Source organism: Akebia trifoliata, unplaced genomic scaffold (assembly GCF_017979445.1).
Source record: "Akebia trifoliata isolate Shusen 1 unplaced genomic scaffold, ASM1797944v1 Contig00389, whole genome shotgun sequence".
NCBI lineage: Eukaryota > Viridiplantae > Streptophyta > Magnoliopsida > Ranunculales > Lardizabalaceae > Akebia > Akebia trifoliata.
In genome coordinates this window covers 32149-57034 of record NW_028237006.1, presented here as the reverse complement: position 1 = coordinate 57034, position 24886 = coordinate 32149, and the positions used below count along the sequence as shown (strand labels likewise).

The following is a 24886-nucleotide window of genomic DNA, read 5'->3' as shown; positions in this document are numbered from 1 at the left end:
TTGAGAGGGCTTTCGGAGTTTTAAAGGCGCGGTTCCCAATTTTAAAAAGGATGGCACCATACTCATTTCCTACTCAGAGAAATATAGTGATTGCATGCATGGCAATTCACAATTTTCTTCGTAAAATTTCAATAATTGATGAGTTTTTTCATCAATACGATGATGAAGATATTCTTCTCGAAGTAACTAATGGTGGATATACTCATCTTGGCGTGGAAGAGTTATTTGAACAATCTGAACAAACATTTATGATTACCTTACAAGATCAGATTGCAAATCATCTTAGTAGTGCAAATATATGAAATGATGTTATTTTATTGAGTATGACAATGTTGTATTTCAAGTTTAATGGATTATGTGACAATGTTGATCTCAAAATTTTAATGGATGTGTTGATTTTAAATTTTGGTGACTTGTATGACATTTTTATTTTTAATTTGAAAATTTTGGGATTTTATAAATATAAATTATTATTTAGAAATTGAAAAGTATTATTTTTTTATTTAAAAATGAATTGCATTTTAATTTTATAAAAAAATAATATATTTTATTATGTTTGATAAGAAATGGGCATTCGAAACATGCAAACAATATATACTATGATTGTAAGGGTAAAATAGACAATTTACCAGTTTTCAGCAATATGTAACAAACATGATTCTGCAAATTCAGCGCTTAATTTTAATGAATTCAGCACTATTCTGATATCTAAACAAACGACTTTTTCAACACTTAAATTCAGCGCTTATAAGTTTTAACACTTATTTTTTTCAGCGCTTATTTTTTTCAGTTTAACAAACAGCACCTTAGTCTTTAGGGTTTTAGGGTTTTGACTTTAGTCTTATGAGATGACTTGATTAGTTTTAGATTAGGGTTTGGATTTAGGGTTTTGACCTTAGTCTTATGAGATTGACTTGATTAATTTAGATTAGGGTTTTGATTTAGGGTTTTGACCTTAGTCTTATGAGATTGACTCGATTAGTACCTTGACTTCAGTCTTGCTTGATTGACTTTAATTTTGACTTCAGTCTCACTTGATTGACTTTAATACCTTGACTTCAGTCTTTCTTGATTTACTTTTAATTTTTGGAGAACCCCCTTATATTATATCTTTAATTCTTTGGACCCCCAAATGGAGGGGTCCTTAAAGAAATATCCCACGAACCCTCAACAATTTTGCCTGAGAGTCCAATTAATCGATTTTTTAGGTTCAACTTTTTAAATTAATTTCATTAATGTTTCACTTTAATTATTTAATGTTTTATTTATTAATTTCGAATTTTTTAATTATGAAAATTGTGAAATTACCGTTTTGCCCTCGGAGAGGATTTTTTACGTTTTAAGTCGTTTCTCAATGTTCCAGGATGTTTTGGAATCAGTTTTTCGTAAGGAATTCAATGGGAATGTTGGTTTTTGTCATTTATGAAGTTTTTTGTATGAAATGATCGTGAACTTTATGAGGGGTATTTTCGTAATTTTGTCAAATTTTGTGAAAATTGGCGAAGTGGTTTACTTGGTTTCGATTTGTTGTTTTATGTGTTTGAACGGATTTTCCTAAGCGTAATGTAGGCTCTAAGGTTGTTTTAAGGTTAGGGGTATTTTGGTAATTTAATCATTTTTAGTGATTTTTATCGTGAAGCTTCTTTTTGGTTTGCAAGATGATGATTTCTATGTTTCTGGGGTCGTATTTTTCTAGCGTAGCGTGGTTTCTAAGTTTTGTCAGTTCGAGATACCTCATCCGGATTTCTAAAAGATATCTGGTAACAAAATAAAGTATTGGAATAGACATCCATCATTGGGAACCTTTGCGATCGGGTTGACGACTTGATTAATCAGGCGGATGCAAAAATGAGGTGTCTACAGATGCCCCTCTTTGGCAGAGGGTTGAAGCTAACTAGATAGCAAATCTATCTTGGTAGATTAGTGCGATATCCGAATGCCAAAGCTAGTGACAGTTCATTTTGCAGCATGATTTAACAATTCGTCGGGGTATTCGGATCATTGAGCATGAAACTCTCCCCGAACTAGAAAAATGTCAGGTCCTTGAGCGCGAGCTCTCACTGGCAGTGTCAGATCCTTGAATTTTAAAAAAAATTCTCCTTGACTGATATAACAACTGTGCAAGTGTGTGGGCTCAAAATCTGAGATAGATTTCAAAGAGTTTGAGTTGGAAATGAGTCAAATCTGAGCATGAAGTAAATATAAACTGAGCATAATTCCAAGAAAACCCTTGGCGGTATCTGAGAATAGTTCCGAGAAAGCCATCGGTGGCATCCGAGCATAGTTCCGAGAAAACCCTCGGCGGCATCTGAGCATAATTCCAAGAAAACCCTTGGCGGCGTCTGAGCATAGTTCCGAGAAAACCCTCGGCGGCATCTGAGCATAATTCCAAGAAAACCCTTGGCGGCATCTGAGCATAGTTCCGAGAAAACCCTCGGTGGCATCTAAGCATAATTCCAAGAAAACCCTTGGCGGTATCTGAGCATATTCTAAGAAAACCTTGGCGGTATCTGCGCATAGTTCCGAGAAAACCCTCGGCGGCATCTGAGCATAATTCCAAGAAAACCCTTGGCGGTATCTGAGCATAGTTCCGAGAAAACCCTCGGTGGCATCTGAGCATAATTCCAAGAAAACCCTTGGCGGTATCTGAGCATAATTCCAAGAAAACCCTTGGCGGCATCTGAGCATAGTTCCGAGAAAACCCTCGGTGGCATCTAAGCATAATTCCAAGAAAACCCTTGGCGGTATCTGAGCATAATTCCAAGAAAACCCTTGGCGGTATCTGCGCATAGTTCCGAGAAAACCCTCGGCGGCATCTGAGCATAATTCCAAGAAAACCCTTGGCGGTATCTGAGCATAGTTCCGAGAAAACCCTCGGTGGCATCTGAGCATAATTCCAAGAAAACCCTTGGCGGTATCTGAGCATAATTCCAAGAAAACCCTTGGCGGTATCTGAGCATAGTTCCGAGAAAACCCTCGGCGGCATCTGAGCATAATTCCAAGAAAACCCTTGGCAGTATCTGAGCATAATTCCAAGAAAACCCTTGGCGGTATCTGAGCATAGTTCCGAGAAAAACCCTTGGCGGTATGGTATCTGAGCATAGTTCCAAGAAAACCCTTGGCGGTATCTGAGCATAGTTCCGAGAAAAACCCTTGGCGGTAACTGAGCATAGTTCCGAGAAAACCCTCGGCGGAGACTGAGCAAAATCCAAGATAACCCTTGGCGGAGACTAAACAAAATCCAAGATAACCCTTAGCGGAGACTGAGCAAAATCCAAGATAACCCTTGGCGGAGACTGAGCAAAATCCAAGATAACCCTTGGCGGAGACTGAGTAAAATCCAAGATAACCCTTGGCGGCAACTGAGCAAAATCCAAGATAACCCTTGGTGGCAACTGAGCAAAACTGGTAGAGGAATGAATAAATTTTGGAGAAAACTGATTAGAACGAACCGGAGAACGAATAAATCTGGAAGATAATGAATCTGGAAGAGAAATGATTGATTCCAAGAATGATTGAATCTGGAAAAGAATCTAGAGACTGAAAGAATGTTATATCTCCTATGTGAGATCCGAAATGCTTTTGTTTGAACCTCAAGGATTTATCAAAAAGTTTTAAAACCTGAATTTTTATTTCTTTCAAACCTCAAGAGTTTTTTGAAAAACTGTTATCAAGAAGGTTACCTTAAATTTGGGGTTCTCATTATTTTTTTAGGATTAACATTGCTCGAAGACAAAATGCCCCTAGTTTGACAATGTACTTGGCATTGAAGATAATTGAACACATCATGCAAAAATAAAAAAAATGCCCCAGTATAAGGGGGAAAAGTTACATTAAAGAAGAAAGAAAATGCCCCTTGTATGAAGGTTTGAAATAATTGATTACCACAAGCGCAATAAAGACTCATCTTTTAATTTTGATTAATTTTATTGGAGGTTTTGAGTCAGGCTCAAGAGTACAAAATTATTTCCTTTCGAGTTTCATCATAGAATTCACCCTTATCCCCCTTGGTTCACTTGGGGAAGCAAACATTTTCAGATCGATCGTGGACAAGATACTTGTGGCTTCTGAGTCTATGCCGGGTTTAAGCTAAGTACTGAACTTGATTATTCGGACTTCTGATGTTTTAGCTAAGACCGCTCTCAGCTTGGGATTTTCTTCTGTTTTTCTTTGTTGCTCTCTAACTTTTGCCTAGATCGCCTTTTCAGGTTTCAATCTAGGGAGCTTGCTCTAACTTTTGCCTAGATTGCCTTTTTAGGTTTTCAATCTAGCAAGTTTTTTTTTATTTATTTTTTTTTTGCTCTGATTGTTGCCAAAGTTGTCCTTTCAGAGATTTTCAACATTGCGAGCTTGCCTTAATTTTTGCCTAAGTCGTCCTTTTCGGATTTTCAACTTAGCAGGCTTCATCATTTTTTTTATCTTCTTTTTCTCCTCTGCACTTCTGGAGTTGCTGTCTGATCATACTTTGCTATCTTCCTTGACTTCTCGCACGGTACTTAGGAGGACTTTCATGGGTAGGCTTGGGACTGGATAAAAAGAAAGGGATTTTGAGGCTCAAAAACCCAAATTCCCCTTGTGTGGCATTTCCTTTTCAATTGTTTTCTTTTTCCTTAAATTTTCTTCCCCATTTTGGATTTCTTTTTTTCTTTGAATTTTTTTCATTTCTTATTATGTGGGAAATAGATTTTTTTTTATTGATGTGGTCAGGCCTGAAGTAACTTCTCAGGTTGCCTACGTACCCCAGAATTTTGGGATCAGACCAAAACGTAGTTCGAAACTTTCCTCCCCTAGGTTAGGTGATCGGGCTAAGAAATACAAGGCATAATTTTTCTTTTTGAAAAAGGTTGCAAAGGGGTTGAGAAAGGATATATTGAACTGGGTTACAGGAGAATTGATTCGGTCAAAGATGGCCTCCTTAAATGTAGTACCGTTTTGATTTGGTCAATGTTGGTTGGTTCTGGTAGTTCACCTCCATCATGATCTTGAAGTCTGACGACTTTTCCAGACAGTATTTTTCCTTAATGAATGAATTTTTCCAATTTAGACTTTCTCCTATAATCGAGGAGGAGTGTTCAATTTTCTTTGAAGTCTGATAGTTAAATCTTTGACTTGTAAATGATGAGCTTTGAACTTTTTGTCAAATGCACGGGTGACTCTTCTTAGATAAGCTTGCACGTGGTACAGGGCTTTAACTCTTTTTTTCTTCGATCAAGTTTAATTCTTCATACTGTTGACGAACCCAATCTGTTTCTAACAAATGATTTTCCAACAAGACCTTGAGAGACGGAATTCACATTTCAACTGGTAAGATTATTTCCATATCATACACTAGAAAGTAGGGAATAGCTCCAGTGGAAGACTGTATTGAAGTATGATGTGCCCCTAGTGTGAATGGTAACTTCTCTAACTAATCCTGGTGTGATTGACGCATTGTCTTGATGATTATTTTGAGATTTTTTACTAGCTGCTTCTTCAACCTTTTCATTAATCTGAGGACGGTAGAGAGATAATGTGTGATGCCGGATCTTCAACTTTGATCACAGAGTAATGATTTATGCTTCGAAGCACGACCCATTATCAGAAATCAATTCAAAAGGTATCCCCATATCGATTGATAATATGTGATTTGCAACTCAAGATGTAGTGAGGATAGCACTAGTACATTTTATAACATCTTCTTTGATTCCATTGATATAGACGAGTATCTAGTCCATGTTGAACAACACTCAAGCTTGTACCTAACATACCCTCATATGATCACACGAACAAGTCTTTTGAAATTTCTGAAAAATTTCATTATCCCCTTGTGTTCCTCTAGAGATAAGATGGTTTCTATTTGAATCTCTTTAGGAATTTATTTCTGTTCCGAGGTCAATGACCTTTGCTTTCTTGAGCCCGACTCTTATTCTTGTCTTTGAATCTAGATTATTAGTTAATTCGTTAATGCGCTCGAGATATTTAAAAATTTCTTTTGTACGATCAATTCAGAATGGGCGACAGACAGACCTCTATAAACTCGACGAACTAACTTGAATCAATAAGAAAGAGTAGGCTCAATCTAAGGAAGACATGACCTTACTAGAAAAAAAGACTCGAGCTAACCCAAATGACCCATGAAAACTCAAGACTACCAAAACGAGCTTGATTAGAACTGAGGACTGAGATATTGCTTATAACCGGTAGGATTGAAGCACTATGATCTTCAAAGAACAACTCGACGATGTTGAGAAATTTTGAGGTCATTTCTGACTGTTGATTTGATATTGACGTTTACTCTAACTGACCGGATTTACAGCCCTAGCTAGACGATAGACGATTGAGCTTAGATACAATGATAACCCTTAAACCTCTTTGAAGGTGAATTCAACCAATTTTAGTGTCACCCCTTGATAACATTTTAAATGAACCCTGAGATTTTATTGAATTTTGTGCACCAATCCATTAAAAAATTCATCCATTCAATGATTATTCAGAAGAAAAATAATTATGTTGCACTCTTGAAAAATATTGGAAAATAATGTTTTTTTATTCACAAATCTGATTTTTTTTTGCAACATTTTTTGGTAGTTTTCCAAGGTCCATAAAAACTTTTCATGCAAAAATAGATCTTTTGCAAATTATTTTTCCTTCTTTTTTTTTCTTTTGGAAAACATTTTCTTCTTCTGGAAAATATTTTTTCTCTGGAAAATAGTTTTTTTATTTGGAAAGTATCTTCTCTTGGAAAAATATTTTTTGGAAAACGTTTTTTTCTTAGAAAACATTTTTTTTTAGAGAATAATATTTTTTTTTGGAAATACTTTCTTTTGGAAAATATTTTTTCTGGAAAATACTTTCCCTTTGTAAACTATTTTTCTTCTTTGAAAATTTGATTTCTATTTCGATTTAAATGGCCCGGTCCATCAGGATTGTTGAATCGAGTTGGGCTGGGTCATTTGCAAGAGATGGATTTTTTTATTGGGTCGGTGCACACCATTTTGAATTTTCAAAAATAACATTTTTTATCCTTGAGGACAATCATACACTCTGATCTCATCATTCACATACATCCATTTCATCATTCACATGCATTCTGATCTCATCATTCACATACATTCATATCAATCACAAGTCTCAAGATTCCATTCAATGAACAACCCGGGAACACCTACGATAAGTTCGAGTCGTGACCTACTGGGAAGGTTTCTAGACTCTAAGCTTACTACGTGCAATGCATTTTTATCTGGCCACCCTTGCCCAAGCACACCTATATACCTTTCGATACGTGGTGACTTGGTTTGATATACCGTATAGGTGATAATCTAAAATCTCAATTCACTTCTCTGAAGCCAAAAACAGTCAGTTTGATCTCCAGTTGAGAGGTGGCGCACAATGCTGAGCAAGGGCCCACTTAAATACCTCTCGTCTAGAATAGACGTAGTCTATCCCCCTCGTACAGTAGGGTACAGCGGGGCAAGATCTTGTTTAGGCACCGGTTTTGACCAAGAAGTGCAATTGATATACTTAGACTATCTTTTATACCTACGGGTACGAGTCAAGAGTTGTAGCTTTCATAAATGGTTTGGCATCCCACGAGGGGACCGACCACGTACTAGTACTACGTTGGCAATCAGGACATGTGACTGTGTGGCTTACAATAGGTCAAAGGCTCAGGTCGCTTCAGCCTGGTGCATCAATATATCTCTCAGAATCACCTATGATCAGACGGTATTGATACCCCCAGTTTGATATACCCTAAGGTACGTGACTGGAGTTGTGGGTTTCATGAATGACGTCGCATCTCCGAAGAGACCCGGGCCACGCACTAGTGCCACGTTGGCTAAATGGGATGTGTAAGTGAGTAAAGCGGTAAACGTGCATGTGGTGTGTGCAAAACAGGGTGGGGTGTGCCCGGGGCCTTTTCCAAACAAATGGACCCATGGGCTCAATCAAACCAATCATACATTGGATTACATGAATATAAAAAAAACATTCGAATCATGTGAATATTCAATCAAGATCAACACCATTCCAATCGCATAAGCACGTTAAGTATATCAAGCACACATATCCATGTTAGAATCAAATATTTAATCCGGCACTACTTCTTTATGTATTTCAATCAAGGGTTATTTCGGATAGCCCAAAATAATTCAGAATTTCAAAGCATAATGACTTGAGGATATATATTAAGATGGAGATTTTAAAATCAAATGCCTCTTTTTTTTTAAAATAAAACAAAAACAAAATCCTAAGCAAAAAAAAAACTAACCAATGAGTGGATTGTTGTTGACAAACCAACTTTTACTAGCGTCACCCCAATTTCCACGTACATCATTAAGGTGGCCTTAGAACAATTGGTGAGTCAATAACAATTCACAAAGGAAACAAAATCACTCTCTATTTCATCGTTTGGGATAACATTTCGAGACATTATTACTATACCCAATATTTATTTACAACAACGCCAATTATCTTTAAAGGCAAAGAATTGTTTACATTTAGATTGGTGTATTGTAAATAAACAATAGGTTGTTACCAATAATTCTCTAAAACTCCTCAACAAAAAGTACTAAAAATATTTAGGTTGTTGCCAACACCAACGATTTATTCGATTTTCCCCTTTTTTAAAACCAACTCACTCCGATCATTGTCAACGCATGAGTCTTTTCTTGCACCATATTGCTGAACCCCTTTTTTTTTTTAAAACACATTCTCAAGTTCAAAATAGTATGGAAGGATTTGCTTAAAAATGGCACTCATTGGAGTTCAAAACGGTATGTAATGGTTCAATTAAAAATTGCCTTTGAACGCAGCCTTACTCGATGATCTTAACCAAAAAACAAATACATATGGTTCTGTTCTTCCTCCAATTCCTTGATCCACAAAGCCATCAAATTCTACCATTTTATGGAACAAATTTGCAGACAAATCGAACCTGCAAGAAGAGCTTTGGAAATAATGGCAGACTTTGCAAAATCTGGCCATTTCCTAAGGTTTCTTGCCGATCCGAATTGGCAAAATCTGCATTTCTATAACAGCCACAAGAGGCATGGATGCTCACAAAAATAAACCTTCAAGATTAGGTTCAACGATTTCTGATTTCGCACCTCCAATTCAGATGAAATCAGAAGTTTTCTTCGAGTGTTTAACAGCCTTAAAACCGATTAGAATAAGAGGCTCGACCGGATTGAAGGAAAAAGCCGATCAGATTTTGTTGAAGACACACTGAACGCAACTGAAAATCGTTTAGAATAGAGGGTTCAACTGGATAGAGAGAGTAGGCCGATCGGTTTTTGTTGAAAATGCGAAGAACATGGCTGAAAACCGAGAAAAACGGAAGTTCAGCTGGGTTGAGTGAACCAACCGATCGGTCTCTGTTGGGAACACGACGGACATGGTTGAAAACCGATTAAAAAAAAGGTGTGAGGTCGAAAACAAACTCAAACGTCCACGCTTTGGACCGTTCGAGCTTCACAAACCGAAAAAAAATGAGTTCGAACCCTTGAGGAGTCGATCTCTCTTCGTTGAGGTCGACAGAACCAGCTGGGGAAGAAGATGGATCCTTTTTAAAACAAAATTATTTAAAAGGGGTGAAACAGAAATAATTAAAAGCTTTCTACTAACAGCACCCCAAAAACATTGGTTTATACTAAGCACACACCAACGAAAGTTTCTGCCGGCATAAATTTTTTTTTTTTTGTTTTTTTTGTTTTTTTGTTTTTTTTTTGTTTTTGTTTGTTTCTCTCTTTGAAATTCTATATGCTGTCAATGGACAGCATGTCTCGCCTACTAAAAGAGATCGAATACCTACGTAATAAGCGAAAAAAAAAAAACAAATAATTTATAAAAACAAATCTTTTTTATTTTTTATTTTAAGGAAAATGGTCAAATGTTAAATCAAGCACACACCCAAATTTTCAATCGAAATATACTTATATGTGTAAAAAAAATCATGGTCCAAAAATCATTATCTCATCCACAATAAAATTATTCCTTCGAAATCTCGCATTATCTAGGGTCATTCCGAATGACTTTCGATTGAACCATAAAAAAAAATATACCGGATTAGGATATTCAAAATTGAATCACATGATCTATAATTAAGCCAAAAGAATAGAGAAAAACATAAATAAAATAAAACACAATAAACAAATAATCAACCTAACTAAAAAACAAAATAAAAAGGTCCTACTAGCGACGTATCCCATACTCGGGGCTTTTCAAGTTTAATCCTCAATGTCCCCAGCAGAGTCGCCACTGAAAGCGCCCTCGATCCGCGGGGTGCGCGGATCCGCTTTTGACCCTTGAGGTTTGGGAGTCGCCACCTAGTTATTGTGGTCTAGGAACCAAATTGACCCTACAATGGATGAAAAGAACTAATCTACTATAGAAATCTGAATCCGGGGATCATGTTACGGGGTTGGAAGGTGTTAGGCACCAACCCCGCCCGGCCAATGCCGGTCTCTACTTATCCCAAATAGATCTACATTGCTAATGATAAAACCTAGATTAAAAAAATAATAAAAAAAACCTTACCTTCGATCTGCAAAAGCACTATTCCCTCAGATCTGAAAAACAATTCCTTGCACCGTACTCCTTGCTTCGTTTTGTCTCCAGATCTGATTTCTGATCTCCGAGGCAAGGTGTCTCCTTCTTGGATCTGAATGCTTTGAATTTGTGGTGGATTTTTGAGATGTTTTTGGAAGGTTTTTGGGTGTTTTTTAGGCTAAAATAGGAGTAGGGGTGTTAGGGAAAGAGTTGGGGCTCCAAAATTAGGGTTTTGGAGGGGTTGTGGAGGCTTCTTCACCTACTTTTTCTAGGGTTTTTTCTTTGATACGAAAATAGGGTGTGGAGGCTCCTATTTATAAAGTTTTTAGAAGCATTAGGGTTTGATTAGGGTTTCTTTTAGGTTTTCAATTAGGGTTTTGACTTAGTCTTTAGGGTTTTGGGGTTTTGACTTAGTCTTATGAGATTGACTTGATTAGTTTTAGATTAGGTTTGGATTTAGGGTTTTGACCTTAGTCTTATGAGATTGACTTGATTAATTTAGATTAGGGTTTGGATTTAGGGTTTTGACCTTAGTCTTATGAGATTGACTTGATTAATTTAGATTAGGGTTTTGATTTTAGGGTTTTGACCTTAGTCTTATGAGATTGACTCGATTAGTACCTTGACTTAAGTCTTGCTTGATTGACTTTAATTTTGACTTCAGTCTCACTTGATTGACTTTAATACCTTGACTTCAGTCTTGCTTGATTTACTTTTAATTTTGGGAGAACCCCCTTATATTATATCTTTATTCTTTGGACCCCAAAAGGAGGGGTCCTTAAAGAAATATCCCACGAACCCTCAACAATTTTGCCTGAGAGTCCAATTAATCGATTTTTTAGGTTCAACTTTTTAAATTAATTTCATTAATGTTTCACTTTAATTATTTAATGTTTTATTTATTAATTTCGAATTTTTTAATTATGAAAATTGTGAAATTACCGTTTTGCCCTCGGAGAGGATTTTTTACGTTTTAAGTCGTTTCTCAATGTTCCAGGATGTTTTGGAATCAGTTTTTCGTAAGAAATTCAATGGGAATGTTGGTTTTTGTCATTTATGAAGTTTTTTGTATGAAATGATCGTGAACTTTATGAGGGGTATTTTCGTAATTTTGTCAAATTTTGTGAAAATTGGCGAAGTGGTTTACTTGGTTTCGATTTGTTGTTTTATGTGTTTGAACGGATTTTCCTAAGCGTAATGTAGGCTTTAAGGTTGTTTTGAGGTTAGGGGTATTTTGGTAATTTAATCATTTTTAGTGATTTTTGTCGTGAAGCTTCTTTTTGGTTTGCAAGATGATGATTTCTATGTTTCTAGGGTCGTATTTTCCTAGCGTAGCGTGGTTTCTAAGTTTTGTCAGTTCGAGATACCTCATCCGGATTTCTAAAACATATCTAGTAACAAAATAAAGCCTTGGAATAGACATCCATCATTGGGAACCTTTGCGATCGGGTTGACGACTTGATTAATCAGGCGGATGCAAAAATGAGGTGTCTACAGCTACAATAACAGGAGTGGAGCACATCCTCGGAAAACTCGATCACGACCGGACGAAGAAGCTGTAAGAGATTGGAACATCTCGCTCAAAAGCATTGGGGCCAACTTGCGTCCCTCCTGGGCTTTTTGAATCATATGAATAAGAGAAAGATCTATGATATCTCCGTCTCCCGGAAACAAGAGTTGACTCACCACCATCAAAGTGAGAGCATTAAAATGAATCAACGACTTCGAGGGATCCGTAAGGTGCTCAATCAAGAAAGATTTGGACATTGCCTTCAAAACTGATCCACCATCCGGAATCTTCAAAAATTTACGATTTATCCCCAAGAAGTCGGAAGTCTCGCTTCGATATCCATCACGCAAGAGGGGGAATTACAACCGCGCCCGATATTTCAACCCCCAATAACCCTTCAAATTCCTCAATGGTGGGAGTCATTTCATGCTTCCCAAATCGAAAAAGATTGAGCTCGGGGATCCAATACCCCAGCATTGCCTCAATCAAGTCCTATTGCAATGGGACCTTAGGCAAAGAAATAGTGAATCCCAACTTATTCAAACACCATTGAGCCCTCTCATCATTATCCATGCTATCTATCCAACTACTCAAGAAATGATCGACAATGCCATACCATTAATAAAATTAATTTAAAAATTTTAACAAAAAAATCAATCAATCAGGCTTTCAGGCAAAATTGTTGATGGTTGTCAGGATATTTATTCAAAGACCCCTTCATCTGGGGGCCCAAAGAATTAAAGATATAATAAAAGAGGGTTCTCCAAAAATTAAAGCCAATCAAGTAAGACTAAAGTCAATCAAGTAAGACTAAAGTCAATCTTAAAGTCAATCAAGTAAGGCTAAAGTCAAGATATTAAGAGTCAATCAAGAAATACTAAAGTCAATCTCGTAAGACTAAAGTCAAAACCCTAATCTAAACTAATTAAGTCAACCTCATAAGACTAAAGTCAAAATTCTAAATAAAAACCCTAATCTAAACTAATCAAGTCAATCTCATAAGATTAAAGTCAAAATCCTAAATTAAAACCCTAAAGACTAAGTCAATCTCATAAGATTAAAGTCAAAACCCTAAAAGAAACCCTAATCAAACCCTAATTCTTCTAAAAAACTTTATAAATAGGAGTCTCCACACCCTATTTTCGGATCAAAGAAAAAACCCTAGAAAAAATAGGTGAAGAAGCCTCCACAACCTCTCTAAAACCCTAATTTTGGAGCCCCAACTCCTTACCTAACACTCATGCTTCGATTTTAGCCTGAAAAACACCAAGAAGCTTTTCAAAAACACCCCAAAATCCATAACAAGTTCAAAGAATTCAGATCCAAGAAGGAGATACCTTGTTTCAGAGATCGAAAATCAGATACAGAGACAGAACTAAGCAAAGAGTACGGTAAAATGAGCAATTTCATTAGATCTGAGGGAATAGAACCTTTACGCATCAAAGGTAACATTTCTATTATTTTTTTATCTAGGTTTTACCGTTAGCAATGTAGTCTTATTTGGGATAAGTAGAAACCGGCATTGGCCAGGCGGGGTTGGTGCCTAACACCTTCCAACCCCGTAATGTGATCCCCGGATTCAGTTTTTCTGTAGTAGATTAGTTTTTTATCCGTTTTAGAGTCAGTTTGGTTCCTAGACAGTAATAACTAGGTGGCGACTCCCAAACCTCAAGGGTCAAAAGTAGATCTGCGCACTCCGCGGATCGAGGGCACTTTCAGTTAGTCTTCTCTAACACCAATAATACAGCCGAATATGAGGCATGTATCGCTGGACTTGAAGCTGTTTTGAACCTAGGCATTACAAAAATCAAAGTTTTTGATGATTCAGCCTTGGTCATACACCAGTCATTGGAAGAATGGAAGACTAGGGACGAAAAGTTAAAATCTTATCATGAGTATTTGTTAAATCTAGTGAGTAAGTTTAAAGTTATTCTGTTCCAACACGTGTCAAGGGAAGATAATAGATTTGCTGACTCGTTAGCCACTCTATCTTCAATTGTCCATTTGCCCCCTAGCATGGAATTAAGGCCGATTACTGTCGAAGTCAAAGATAAACCTGCATATTGTTACTAGATCAACATTGCTACCCGACTACCTGATGGAAAGCCGTGGTACACAGACATTGAAAAGGTGTTGAAAAAATAAGAATTCCCAGAAGATGCATTGAGAAAGGAACGACAAGCCTTACTAAGATTAGCATCTCAATTCATCCTGTGCGCAGGAAGTTTATACAAAAGGTCTTATAATGGGATTCATTTGTCGTGCGTCGATAAAGATCAAGCTGAACAGATAATGGTTGAACTACATTCAGGAGAATGCGGCCCTCACATGAGTGGGAAAATGTTAGTTAAGAAAATTATGAGACAAGGGTACTACTGGCCTACGATGGAAACAGATTGTCATGACATGGTCAAGACCTGCCACAAATGCCAAATACATGCAAAACTCATACATGTGCCACCTTCTCGATTAATTGGTCTGACGTCATCATGGCCATTCTCAGTTTGGGGAATTGACATTATTGGTAAAATATCGCCTAAAGCATCAAACGGGCATGAATACATTTTAGTTGCAATCAATTATTTTACTAAGTGGGTCGAAGCTGCCTCTCATGCTGTCCTCACTGCGTCTCGAGTTACAAAGTTTATCCAAACGAACATCATCAGTCGGTACGGGGTACCTTCGGAACTGATTTCTGATAACAGGTCACATTTCAAAGCTGAGGTTATTACTTTGTGTTCAAAGTTCAAAATCTCACACCACAAATCATCTCCTTATCATCCTCAGACTAATGGAGCAGTCGAAGCAGCTAATAAAAATCTTAAGACTATCATCAGAAAAATGTATCAATCACATCGAGATTGGTCTAAAAAATTGTCATTTGCACTATTGGCATATCGAACTTCAATTCGATCCTCTACTGGAGCTACTCCCTACTCCTTAGTGTATGGTATGGAAGCGGTCTTACCAGTTGAAATGGAAATTCTATCTCTCAAGGTCTTGTTGGAAAGTTAGTTGTCAGAAACAGATTGGGTTCGCCAGCGGTATGAAGACTTGAATTTGATCGAAGAAAAACGACTGAGAGCTTTGTATTACATGCAAGCTTATCAAAGAAGAGTCGCCCATGCATTTGATAAAAAGATCAAGGCTCGTCAGTTACAAGTTGGAGATTTAGTACTCAAAGAGAATCGGACTCCTATCTTTGACCCTAGAGGGAAGTTCAAACCAAATTGGGGAGGTCCGTTCATCATCAAGAAAATATTACCAAGTAAAGCTGTCAAGCTTCAAGATCATGATGGAATCGAGTTACCAGATCCAACCAACCTTGACCAAATCAAACGGTACTACATTTAAGGAGGCCATTTTTGGCTGAATCAATTTTTCCTACTACCTAGTTTCATCATTTCCTTTCTCAACCCCTTTGCAGCCTGTTCAAAAAGAGAAAAATTATGCCTTCTTCTTTCTCAACTCGATCACCTAACCTAGGGGAGGGAAAATTCGAACTACGTCTTGGTCTGATCCCAAAATTCTAAAGTACGTAGGCAACCTGAGAAGTTACTTCAGGCATGACCACATCAAAATAAAAAAATAGATTCTCCGACAAAAAAAATCTAAAAAGAAAAAAATTCAAAAGAAAAAAAAAATATCATCCAAAATGGGGAAGAAAATTCAAGAAAATTTTTAAATGAAATGCCACACAAGGGGCATTTGGTTTTTGAGCCTCAAAATCCCTTTCATTTTATGCCTAGTCCCAAGCCTACCTATAAAAGTCCTCCTAAGTACCGTGTGAAAAGGTCAAGGAGGGTAGCAAAGCATGATCAGACAGTAATTCTAGAAGTTCAGAGGAGAAGAAAAAGATAAAAAAATGACTAAGCCTACTAAGTTGAAAATCCGAAAAAGGCGACTTAGGCAAAAATTAAGGCAAGCTCGCAAGGTTGAAAATCTGAAAGGACAATTTTGACAACTGTAACACCCCGAATTTTTAATTCGTATCTCGAGGAAAAATAAATAGTGAAATTTTAAGAAAATCTTGAAAGTGGGATTTAGGGATAAAATTTTAGGATGTTTCTGATCATTTTTAATGGAATCTGACCTCACCATTAGATTCAAAATGATCGAAAAATATAGTTTAGCCTGTAAGCACGCTCAAATGCGAGTCCGAATATAAAAGTTGCAAAATCCTCGATTACCGGGTCGGACCAGGCTAAAACAGTGGTTTTTAGTTAGAGCAATAATTTTTAAAATTCGATCATACCATTGGGTTCATAACGAAAAATTATTCAACATGGACTATTTATTTGTCAAATTTGGAGACCAGAAAGTCGAATTATCGTCAAAAACGAAAACGACATCAAGTTTAGGGGTCACGTCAGGCCAAAAATGTAAATTTTTGATGGAGACATAATTTGTAGAAATTGACTATACCATTAGATCCGGAATGAAAAATTAGGCGAAACAGAGTATTCATTTGTCAGTTTTGGAGTCCGGATGATAAGTTATCGACGATCGAAACAATTGACAAAATACCGAATTTGTCCCACATGTTATTTAAATAATATTTTTAATTTTTTTTTATATAACTCATCTTCCCCAACGCGTCCATACGGCCGAGACATATAAAACGATTTTTTTTTTTCTTTTCTCTTCGACCTTCCACCTCAGATCTCTCACAAACGGCTCGCCGTCGACAATCGACGCAGAAGGGAGAAATGTCCGCAGCTACGTTCTCTACAAAACCCACCCAACCTTTCTTCATTTCACTTTCTATTTCATCCGATATCGTAAAAAATCAGCCGTATTTGGATACGGAAATTTCGAAACTTTGACCTTGGATTTCGTCCGTTTCGGGGTCAAATCGCTTTCCGAAGCAGAAGGGAGAAACGTCCGCAGCCTCATTCTCTACATAACCCAACCAAGTTCCTTCCGTTTTCTTGTCTTTTTCACCCCGTATAGTCAAAAATCAGCCGTATTTTTATACGGAGATTTTCGTAACTTCGACCTCGATTTTCATCGATTTCGGAGTCAAACCGTCTTTCGCCGTAGAAGGGAGAAGAGACGAGTACATCGAGATCTTCGAAACCACCAAGCCAGTTTCGAAAATCAGCCGCTTCAAAGTTCGGTCCGTCTCGATTTCCGCGCCGATCGCCTCGATTTTCGCGCACACGCTTTGATCCTTTCGCCTAGAGATTGTAAGGAACTCTCAATTTCTATTAGTAATCATAGATTATGAAAATTGCATTTAGGATTTTATTGGAAAATTTTGGATGTATTTCCGAAATATAGAATTCTTTGTTTATTTCAAAATTCACGCCTGAAATTGCATGTTTGATATGTTTAATTGTATTTTTAATAAATTATACGTGGGTAGGGTATTTTAACAGGTTATTGCCATAAATTGGGTCTTGTGCACTGCTCGGACCCGTTTTGATATGAAATTTGTATTTTTTTTTCAATATTATTGATAGAAATAAATTCTATAATTGAAAAATGTGATTTAATATTCAATGAACTCATACTGAGTTGATGAATATCAGAAAATGGATATTTTATGAAGAGATTGAAAACTGTAAAAGTCGAAAAAAGGGAAAAAGGGTATGAAACGGTAAAATGTCAGAGTCACACCCGAGGGGTGATGTCTACATTTTACATTGTTGTGTTGTATGCAGGTTGGTGAACGGATATCCAGGGATAATGTTACTGGTTGCATGTTTATTTACTTTCTGTTAGCGCGAGGCGCTCTGTTATGTTATTTATTTTAGGCCGGATGGCCACACTTGCATGGTAGGAAACTGGATATCTATTCTCAACCTTGTATTGTTAATTTCTCTTTTGTTTTCAAATGAAAATAATATATATAAGTAGCTATTTTGTGAGCTGTTAAAGAGTTTGTGAATGCCTGAAGGGATAGTGCATCATATCATCCGGAGTGGTGTACTATCCTGGGATGTACGGTAGGGACCACCAAACTCATACATGGTATGGGACGCGTATGAGAGTGGAGTCACAATTGGAATCCGGGTTTATTCCTCTCTATCTTTACCAGTGAACTTGTAATGTAAAGGTGGTCGTATACGAATGGTTTGTATATTTGGGAATCACTTGCACGCCTGATAGGCATAGACGAAGATGATTAGTCAGTGATCACTAACAATCTATAGTAGTCGAACGTTCTGACACATCGAAAAGAGACCCATTGCTTACGGTCACGTCAAACGGCCAGCCTGAGCCGGATAAATGGTCAACCAAACGTGGTAAGGACAGCGACCGGCCACAAAATCAGGAACTAAAAGCCAGAAAGGAATTGTAACATCATGTCCCGACTAGGAGCGATCCAGTCGTGAATCCCAACTCTCTAATTCCAATACTCCACCATCGTGTATTATGTATCTGTTGCTTATTTTGATATATAAAATGAAATGCATGTTTATTGTTTCCATTTGATCAATTAGATTTGTATAAAAAGAGAATGTTATAGTGAGTACTGCTGATCGATATAATGTGAGTTTTAAAATGTTTAGTTGCTCATCCCTGGTTATATGTACCAGTTAATCGTAGTTTTCTTCTGTAAAATTTTGTTTATTTTAAAATGATTCAGTATGTTTATTCGTTCATGTTAGGAGAGGTTATTGGCAGAAATTGTTGCTTCCTTACTGGGTAACCATTGTTACTCACCCTTTCCTTCTCCATTTTTTTAGTTTCAGATCTGAAGCTTGGCGAAACAAGTGTAGAACAAGAGCGAGGATCATCTGGTTGGTCAGATAGACAACCAGAGTCCGTCTCCTGGTAAGTATTAGGGCTATACCCCCTAGTGGTGTCAGTTTCTCCAGGTAGTCTTATGGATTCTGTCTTGAGTGTTAGGAATTATGTTAGAGTGAGGAATTTTGTATAATCCTGTATATAATTTTTCTTCTTCCGCACTCTGATCTATCGGACATTATTAGACGTATATAGGCTTCCGCTAGTATTATATTTTTTTTGTTATATGGAGGATTGTATGTCGTTTATCAGGTGCAAGTTGAATCGCCTTGGAATGCTAACATAAACAGAGGAGACCATGCCGAAATTTCGAGGTGCCACCCCGTACCTTGAAATCTGACATGGGGATTTGTGTTAGCGTTCAGCGGGGCGCCACAGATGGTATCAGAGCATAGTATTAGATCCGTATGGGATACTGATCTGCTATGTTTTAGAGAATTTATTGATACCATAGATATTAGATCGACAATCATAGAGTGTCACTAGGAATTCGGTATCCAAGCTCATCAGTAGTTTCGTATTGGAATTACGAGTTCTTCCGTGTCTAGAAGTCTATAGAGCTTAGTAAGCCTAGGATAAGATTCTTGATTTGTTCTGTTAGTAATGGAAATGGAGTCCATTACTAAGTTCCAAGCTATGATAGGAATTCATAGTCACGTAAGAGTGGTTTTGGCCTTATTCTGATAAGTGCCTTGTTACGGATAAACACAAGTGAGAGGAATAGACAAGGTAGAGGCCGAAACGTAATAGCGACGAGGTAGATTCTAAATCAGACCACTGACACAATAACGCAATTAATGTTATTAATGAGATAGATGGTTAAGTCTCATATCAAGTTCAAAGAGGAAATATGAATAATACAACCACCACCACCTTGAAGACAAATGGAAGGAAGGCAATTAGCGACAAACAGTTACGAAACTAACAAATTCATAAGAAAAATAACAAGAAGTGAGGAGTGATATTATAGACATACCAACTTAATGGATGGAAGAATATCATAAGAAATAACATATAATATTAAATCAGTCGAAATAAAGAGTTGTGGTATATTATGATTGTGGCAAATCGGGACATAAAGGAGAACAATGTTTGGGTCAATATCAATCAATTAAAGATGCGTGCCTCAAAAAGATACTAGACAAACCAATTGAAGGAACAACAAGGCCACCATATTTAAATAAAGTTGATAATGTATTCGTGCCATCCCGAACAGACAAGACTAGCGATTGGAAGTGAGAGATGGTACAAGACTTACCACGATTGTAAGGCACACCACTAAATCTAAGAATGAGGAAGCGTTGGACTTCTTCGCAAAAGGAAAATACTATTTCACCTTAGAGACCATTACCACAAGGTCATGCCTTTGAAAAATAAGAGAATTCCCCAGCCCAAAGGATAGGTAAATTCAGCGATGTGGTTGTAGAATTTTCAACGATTACGTTTATCGAGATTTGGGGACTTTTCCGATCTGATTGAGGTCAATGAGTGGATTTGGAATACTAGAGAGATTTTGAGTATATGTAATACCCAAGAGATCAGTGGGTGACAGTGATTACATTCCAGTCGGATGAGGATGCCAATCATTAGTAATGTTTGAGAGGAATATATTAAGAGATGGATCATTTGAGTGGGTAGAATTCGAGAGGATATTTGTTGATAGATTTATATTTGAGATTGCTCGAGAAATCAAACACTAGGAGTTTTTGATATTAGTGCAGGGTAATCTATTGATTACCGACTATGATATGAGGTTCACTAAGTTGTCACGATATGAGCCCGAGCTTATCCTGACAGATTTGCAGAAGGCCCGTAAATTCTTTAAAAGACTATAAACTTACCTAAGGGCCAGGAGGTCGATGATTGAGACTACCAATTATAGAGATACAGTCAATCGAGCTTAACGGATAAAACAAGAGGAGATAGAGTTTCAGACCTCCAATGGACAAATGAGTGGACCTTAGATTTCTTTTCTTCCCAGATCAGACTCGGGTAAGAGACTGATGTATTTGAGACCAATCTCCTCTGGATCCATGTATCCATAATATAGAACTCCTCCACTATCAAGTTGTAGAGTTCTCCAATCGTCGAGTTATAGAGCAGTTGGAGCTCCAATGATGCCAACAAGGCCAAAGGAATCAACAAGGTAGGTTCAGAGCCTACAAACCCCAGTCTACCAACTGCCTACTTCACAGAGATCTACGAAGACAAAATCATTGACATTGTTACGCGTGTGGTCAGGTGGAACATATTTGGAAATAATGCCCTCTATCACAGTCGCGAGCAAGGATTGTAAACCAGGAGAAAGTACCTGTCTCCAACGAAGTTTTGGAAGGTACAATTTCTAATTATAATGTTAGAATGTGGAGTTTTATTCAATACTGGTTCTTCTAGATCATATAATTATGTGAAGAGTTGCACACTTGCTAGAGTTAGAAACTACTGACACGAATCGAATAATGAAATTATTTATACCATTGGGAGGCCTTGCGAAAAAAAAAGAATACGATTTTTGGAAGATCATTTAAGAACTTGCAAAATAGGTATTAGAATAATTGTAAAGTGTGAAAAGACAAGTGATGTTCAATTAGTACGCTAATCTTTATATCAATAGTCTAATCAATTACTCGTATATTATGCTAGTAGATAAGCAAATGCTTCTTGTATATCCTTCATGTCGAGAGCTATTTCCTCGAATATCAATACAGGAAATTGCGTATTTTTCTTTTTGATTGAAGATGACTTAACTTTAGGAGGCTTAACGACTGAACTATTAGATAAAGCAGCTCTTGCTTTACGACTTCTTGAATCGATTCTCCTCCTTTAAAAAGATAAATCATCTTTTTCCTTTTATCTTTCTATCCTCGGTGTCGGTTCTAACTCTTCTTTTGCCTTCTCCTTTCACGATCGCCTTCCAGTAGAAGAATTTGTTATTATCGTTCTCGTTATGTGATCAATGCCTTATACAGACAAGCACTCACTTCAAGACTTCGATCGTGGTTCCTTTTCACTCCTTGAAACAAAAGCGTTATAAGTAAAGATTATGATTCCGTAGAAGCAGCGACTACTACCTACCTGTGCCCACATCCATCCTAAAGAGATTTAGTAGAGTATAAGTTAGGAGGTGGGTCGATGTAAAATGTGAGAAAGAATAATCTTGTGACTATGTTGCATTAATGGTGACATAATGGAACTGTGAAAAAATAGATGTAGGATTTATCCCCTCGAGTAAGATTTTAAATTATAAAGGTTATGACAGAGGTTTTGAGGAAATATCGCAATAAGTGAAAATGTAATATCGAATCGAATATAAGGATAGTGGTGTGTTGCGGTAAGACTATGCTTTTGTGAGTAATATTCATAATAATTATGAGTAAAACATACTAGACGATGTAATTGATGAGAGAAGTAAAGATGAAGAATAAAGAAGATGTGAAAGGATTGTGGTTGATAGACATTGGTGGGGAAGTGATACAAGTTAAATTGATTGTTATCTTAGGATTATACAAATAATGGATTAGTTGGAGTATGGGTTTAAAATAGAGTGATTAATTAATGAATGTATTGAGTTGACAAAATATGGGAGACATAAGTCTACGAGTTATAAATGAAATTGGCTTGGGACTAAGAATAGATAGTAATCGAAAATAGGTAGTTGTTTATTATATATGTCGTGTTAGTGGAATCGCGACAAAGCTCAATAAGGTATGATTTCAATTTCGATGACGAAATTTTTATTAAGGGGGGGAGAATGTAACACCCCGAATTTTTAATTCGTATCTCGAGGAAAAAATAAATAGTGAATTTTAAGAAAATCTTGAAAGTGGGATTTAGGGATAAAATTTTAGGATGTTTCTGATCATTTTTAATGGAATCTGACCTCACCATTAGATTCAAAATGATCGAAAAACATAGTTTAGCCTATAAGCACGCTCAAATGCGAGTCCGAATATAAAAGTTGCAAAATCCTCGATTACCGGGTCGGACCAGGCTAAAACAGTGGTTTTTAGTTAGAGCAATAATTTTTAAAATTCGATCATACCATTGGGTTCATAACGAAAAATTATTTAACATGGACTATTTATTTGTCAAATTTGGAGACCAGAAAGTCGAATTATCGTCAAAAACGAAAACGACATCAAGTTTAGGGGTCACGTCAGGCCAAAAATGTAAATTTTTGATGGAGACATAATTTGTAGAAATTGACTATACCATTAGATCCGGAATGAAAAATTAGGCGAAACAGAGTATTCATTTGTCAGTTTTGGAGTCCGGATGATAAAGTTATCGACGATCGAAACAATTGACAAAATACCGAATTTGTCCCACATGTATTTAAATAATATTTTTAATTTTTTTTTATATAACTCATCTTCCCCAACGCGTCCATACGGCCGAGACATATAAAACGATTTTTTTTTTTCTTTTCTCTTCGACCTTCCACCTCAGATCTCTCACAAACGGCTCGCCGTCGACAATCGACGCAGAAGGGAGAAATGTCCGCAGCTACGTTCTCTACAAAACCCACCCAACCTTTCTTCATTTCACTTTCTATTTCATCCGATATCGTCAAAAATCAGCCGTATTTGGATACGGAAATTTCGAAACTTTGACCTTGGATTTCGTCCGTTTCAGGGTCAAATCGCTTTCCGAAGCAGAAGGGAGAAACGTCCGCAGCCTCATTCTCTACATAACCCAACCAAGTTCCTTCCGTTTTCTCGTCTTTTTCACCCCGTATAGTCAAAAATCAGCCGTATTTTTATACGGAGATTTTCGTAACTTCGACCTCGATTTTCATCGATTTCGGAGTCAAACCGTCTTTCGTCGTAGAAGGGAGAAGAGACGAGTACATCGAGATCTTCGAAACCACCAAGCCAGTTTCGAAAATCAGCCGCTTCGAAGTTCGGTCCGTCTCGATTTCCGCACCGATCGCCTCGATTTTCGCGCACACGCTTTGATCCTTTCGCCTAGAGATTGTAAGGAACTCTCAATTTCTATTAGTAATCATAGATTATGAAAATTGCATTTATGATTTTATTGGAAAATTTTGGATGTATTTCCGAAATATAGAATTCTTTGTTTATTTCAAAATTCACGCCAGAAATTGTATGTTTGATATGTTTAATTGTATTTTTAATAAATTATACGTGGGTAGGGTATTTTAACAGGTTATTGCCATAAATTGGGTCTTGTGCACTGCTCGGACCCCGTTTTGATATGAAATTTTTATTTTTTTCAATATTATTGATAGAAATAAATTCTATAATTGAAAAATGTGATTTAATATTCAATGAACTCATACTGAGTTGATGAATATCAGAAAATAGATATTTTATGAAGAGATTGAAAACTGTAAAAGTCGAAAAAAGGGAAAAAGGGTATGAAACGGTAAAATGTCAGAGTCACACCCGAGGGGTGATGTCTGCATTTTACATTGTTGTGTTGTATGCAGGTTGGTGAACGGATATCCAGGGATAATGTTACTGGTTGCATGTTTATTTACTTTCTGTTAGCGCGAGGCGCTCTGTTATGTTATTTATTTTAGGCCGGGTGGCCACACTTGCATGGTAGGAAACTGGATATCTATTCTCAACCTTGTATTGTTAATTTCTCTTTTGTTTTCAAATGAAAATAATATATATAAGTAGCTATTTTGTGAGCTGTTAAAGAGTTTGTGAATGCCTGAAGGGATAGTGCATCATATCATCCGGAGTGGTGTACTATCCTGGGATGTACGGTAGGGACCACCAAACTCATACGTGGTATGGGACGCGTATGAGAGTGGAGTCACAACTGGAATCCGGGTTTATTCCTCTCTATCTTTACCAGTGAACTTGTAATGTAAAGGTGGTCGTATACGAATGGTTTGTATATTTGGGAATCACTTGCACGCCTGATAGGCATAGACGAAGATGATTAGTCAGTGATCACTAACAATCTATAGTAGTCGAACGTTCTGACACATCGAAAAGAGACCCATTGCTTACGGTCACGTCAAACGGCCAACCTGAGCCGGATAAATGGTCAACCAAACGTGGTAAGGGCAGCGACCGACCACAAAATCAGGAACTAAAAGCCAGAAAGGAATTGTAA

The 24886-nt window shown here is 37.0% G+C and overlaps 1 long non-coding RNA gene across 1 annotated transcript; it reads left to right on the top strand.

Moving 5' to 3' along the window:
* Positions 1–16232: 16232 nt before the first annotated feature.
* Positions 16233–19004, top strand: LOC147381500 (uncharacterized). The gene is made up of 2 exons (XR_015174509.1): positions 16233–17226; positions 18733–19004. It is a non-coding gene; the product is annotated as an uncharacterized LOC147381500 (long non-coding RNA).
* Positions 19005–24886: the final 5882 nt, after the last annotated feature.